General features: G+C 48.8%; 1 protein-coding gene across 6 annotated transcripts in view; it reads right to left on the bottom strand.

Moving 5' to 3' along the window:
- Window positions 1–4,250, bottom strand: part of Zbtb34 (zinc finger and BTB domain containing 34) — a 42,760-nt gene that overhangs the window by 22,410 nt on the left and 16,100 nt on the right. The window contains exon 1 of one of the 6 annotated variants that reach the window (XM_010613564.3): window positions 476–858. The exons of the other annotated variants lie outside the window; for them this stretch is intronic. The gene's annotated coding sequence lies outside the window, so the exon portion shown is untranslated. Of the gene's footprint in view, window positions 1–475; window positions 859–4,250 lie in introns of those variants that run through there. 6 annotated transcript variants of the gene reach the window in all.

Raw genomic sequence — 4,250 nt, 5'->3', positions numbered from 1 at the left:
TCCCGGAGCGGAGCCTGAGAGAGCTGCCCCCCGCCAGTCCCTTCCGAGCCCCTCACTCCGCTGCAGCCGGAGGTAGTGCGGTGCAGTGGTTATCAGCAGGGTCTCCGGACCTGCCCTGCCGGATCACTTACATATCACCTTGTGCAGGTGTTCTGTCGCTCAAAACGGAGACATTTCCCAACTCCAGCCAGAGAATCGTCTGGTCTCAGTTGTGCACTTCAGACCCTTGCCCGCCAGTCCCTTCCGAGCCCCTCACTCCGCTGCAGCCGGAGGTAGTGCGGTGCAGTGGTTATCAGCAGGGTCTCCGGACCTGCCCTGCCGGATCACTTACATATCACCTTGTGCAGGTGTTCTGTCGCTCAAAACGGAGACATTTCCCAACTCCAGCCAGAGAATCGTCTGGTCTCAGTTGTGCACTTCAGACCCTTGGCGACACCCCAATCTACACGACCTTTGGTGGGAGTGGGAGCCTCACCTGCAATTTTCCTCTCAGCTTCAGACGAATTTAGCACTTTTTGAAGAGCTTCCCTGTGCTTTTTTAGTGGACTCTTCGGTAGTTGTGGCAGAGGTTTTTGTTTTGTTTTGTTTTGTTGTTTTTCTTTCTAACTTTGTAAAAAGAATAAACAAAGTCAAAGAACCACCTCCTCTTCAAGATAGAAAACAGATTTCCTGACCCCACCTCATGTTGCAAGCAGGATCCACCAGGACCCACCCAGGTCCTCTCCCCAAACAACAGCTACCCTTTGGCAGACACTGCAGGGGCACTTATGTGGGCACTTCAGATAGATCATCTTGAATACACAACCCTGTATCGTTCCCATTTTATCCAGGAGGGAGCTGAGGTACAGAGAGACAGTGAATTATCCAAAGTCACACAGCTAGTAAATAACAGACTCGGAATGAAATCCAAGCTCCAGACTCAGAGCTCTGCTTTCTGTTGGCAACAGAACATTGAGAGTGCAGGATCTGAGGTAGCCAGCCTAAAACTGCGGGCACCTGTGCAGACAGTCCCGCTAATTGCTATTCCTCTGGAGCTGTTTCCTTGAGATGTGCTCCCAAGAGTGAGATCAGCAGGTGCAGGGCCCAGGAATGCATCATCTTGTCTGGCCAGGCGTTCTCGGGACCCCTATGCTGAGTCACATGCCCATAGCACTGAGTTCCTGTTTCCCTACAGAGCGGCTGGGGCGGTATCAGTTGAACTGCTTCTGGCTGAATTTGTTGGTAACAGTTGGGGGTCTTCTTGGCTGTGATGCAATATTTGCGTCCTTAAGGATGATGAAGACTTACATGTTCTCAGAGCTGTTGGGTTAGTGACTACTCCCACTTGGCTCTGGCCCATTTTGTAATCCTCAGTTTGGCTAAACCTATTATTAGCTGCATTGACACTTAACTAATGAGTCTGCCTTAAACAAAAAAGTACATGAGCCGGGCATGGTGGTGCATGCCTGTAATCCCAGCACTTGGGAGACTGAGGCAGGAGGATCGCTGTGAGTTCAAGACCAGCCTGGGCTACACAGTGAGTTCCAGGTCAGTCTGAACTACATAGTGAGACCCTGTCTCAAAGCAAACAAACAAACAAAACAAATTACATGAAAGCCAGTCACTGTGGTGCATGCTGGTAATCCCAGCACTGGGGACGCTGAGGCAGGAGGATTGCCATGAATTCAAGACCAGCCGGAACTACACAGCAAGACTCCTCCTCAAATAACAACAAAAATCACATGAGTGATTTGGAGTCTTCTGACTCTTGCTCCCCTCACCAGAAGGCACTGGTGTACCCCTCTCCCTGGATCCTCCCTGAGTGGTACTAGACCAGCAGAGGGAGCCATCTCTACACAGGCCCAGGATGTCCCTTGACCTCCAGAACAATCCCAGTGGGTGAGGGGGTTCTTCCACGGCTGCCTCTGCAGAGCAGAGCAGAGCAGAGTCAAGTGTTCCCTCTGTGCCAGGACCCCTTCTTCTTCAGGGACCCCTGGCACCCACTGCTGGTGCGATGGGGATCACGTAGGTAGTTCACACCTCTGAGCTCCCTTTAAATGGTGATGAGGCAGAGGGGTGTGGCTTGTTTGTTTGTTTTTGAGACAGGGTCTCACTATGTAGTTCAGGTTGACCTGGCACTCACTATGTAGCCCAGGCTGGTCTCGAACTCAGCAATCCCCCTGCCTCAGCCTCCCGAGTGCTGGGATTACAGGCGTGCACCACCATGCCCAGCTCATGTAATTTTTTGTTTAAGGCAGACTCATTAGTTACGTGTCAACACAGCCACTTCACTGATCTAAAGAGCACACCCTTGGCATAGCCAAGACTGGCAGCAGAGAATGCTGTGGCTAGGTGATGAGGAACATCCGGGTCACTCAGCCACACAGGAGCTTCTGACCTGGGACAAGGGACCTCATCATGCTGAGTGCTAGCTTGCTTATCAGTGTAGTGACAGTGGTGGTGCTGACTTGGGTGGGTCAGTATGATGATATTATGCTTTCAAGGTAGCACACTCAATAAATGTTCTCAATCAACAAGAATACAAGAGAATTGCCAGGCATGCTTAAATCCCAGTATTCAGGAGGCTGAGGCAGGAGGATTGCTGAGACTTCAAGGCCAGCCTGAGCTACATAGAGAACTTGTCTCCAAACAAAAACAAAACAAAACAAAAAAGCCCAAACACACAAACAAAAAGAAAAAAACACAAGGAAAGCCCAGAATAGTAGTGAACAACTGTAATCTCAGCACTCTGGGAGGCTGAAGCAGGAAGATTCCAAGTTTCAGTTTAACCTGGGCAACTTGGCAACCCAGTGAGACCTTGAGTCAAAATAAATGTTTAAAAGGGGCTGGGAATGTAGATTAATGCGAAGGCTCTGGGTTAAATACCCGGTATTATCCAAAAAAAAGGCTGGGGTAAGGATGGCCTCAAGAACCTCCACTTGTTTCCACGTAGCCATTTCTTAGCTCCTGGAGAGATGGCTCACTTGTTCCTCCTGTCTCACCTGTCCGGCTTCCAGGTAGGCCCAGGGTCTGGGTGGGTCTGGCCGCCCTCTGATTGACCTCTGCTGACACCGACCGGGCCCTGGTGCTGCTGCCTCTGGCACCCTTCCGCAGTATAATTTTCTTCCTGGTCTGCTTTGTCCTGCTCTCCTGATGATTCTCCAACACTTTCCCTTGTAATTGCTTCTCCTGGCACTCTGTACCTCTTCATAGTGCTCACAGCGGTAATCAAGGACTCACTCATACTATTTTGTGCGATCAGTGTCCCTCACCACCAGCCTGTAAACTCTGTAAGGCTAGAACTTCTGTTTCTCCATTGCTCAGTAGTTATAAGTTGAATTGATAGCTAATGAGGAGCTACCTGTTTTTGCTTCTAGATCTGTGTTCCTGGCAGGGACAGCCTTGTTCCGTTTTCTCCATAGCCTGCAGTGGACCTCCCTGGTACTGAATAGGCAGCACTATTTTCGGAAAGGAACAATGACGGAATAAATGAATGTATGAAACCCCCACCTCCCTTCCCCTTTTACCCCAATCATCGAATCATCGAATCGGCAAGGTGGACCTGTGAGTGTAAATGGTCTCCTGGTCCTGACCAGCCCCTGTCTGGCACCTTCCCCAGACTCATAAAGGTGATAGCTGAGAGAGCAATGCTTTCCACATTTGTAAGGAATGCCCATTTGAAAATAAGGTTTTTTCTGTACTCTGGAAAAATAAGGTTTTCAGGCAATCTGAGTGGGCCTCTTTACTCAGTTCCCACAGAGGATACGCTTCCTGGTTAAAAGGGTGGCTTTGCTGCAGGGGGCGGGGAACGACAATCCACACAATCCACGAAGGATCCACCTTGCATTGTCCTGCAAACTTTCATCAGTCATTAACTGGGAAGTTTTAGACACAGCAGGAGGAGTAGGCAGTGCTGTGTGCTGGTTAAGAGAAGGGAGGGTCTTTAGAGATGCTTTGGATGATTTAATCCTTTTAACTTTTTCTTACTCAACTGAAAATGGAGACTAGTGTGATTTAATTTCTTCTTCTATTAAAGGTTTTACTTTGAGGGAATGGGCACTGGGGACTGTACTCAGGGAGCACTGAGTTACCTCCCCAATTTTTTTATTTTTGTTTTTGTTTTTTTTTACATTGAGACAGAATCTTGCTAAGTTGCCCAGGCTGGCTTTGAACTAGTGATCTTCCAGCCTCCACCTCCAGAGTAACTGAGATTTAATAGGATCTTTATTAAAACTTAAACCTGAAAAAAAAATCAAAACATAAAGAAAAAA

The sequence above is a fragment of the Fukomys damarensis genome, unplaced genomic scaffold, assembly GCF_012274545.1.
Source record: "Fukomys damarensis isolate Sample0158 unplaced genomic scaffold, DMR_v1.0_HiC HiC_scaffold_36, whole genome shotgun sequence".
Lineage (NCBI taxonomy): Eukaryota > Metazoa > Chordata > Mammalia > Rodentia > Bathyergidae > Fukomys > Fukomys damarensis.
The sequence above is the reverse complement of the archived record's forward strand: the minus strand, read 5'-3'. Positions and strand labels throughout refer to the sequence as shown.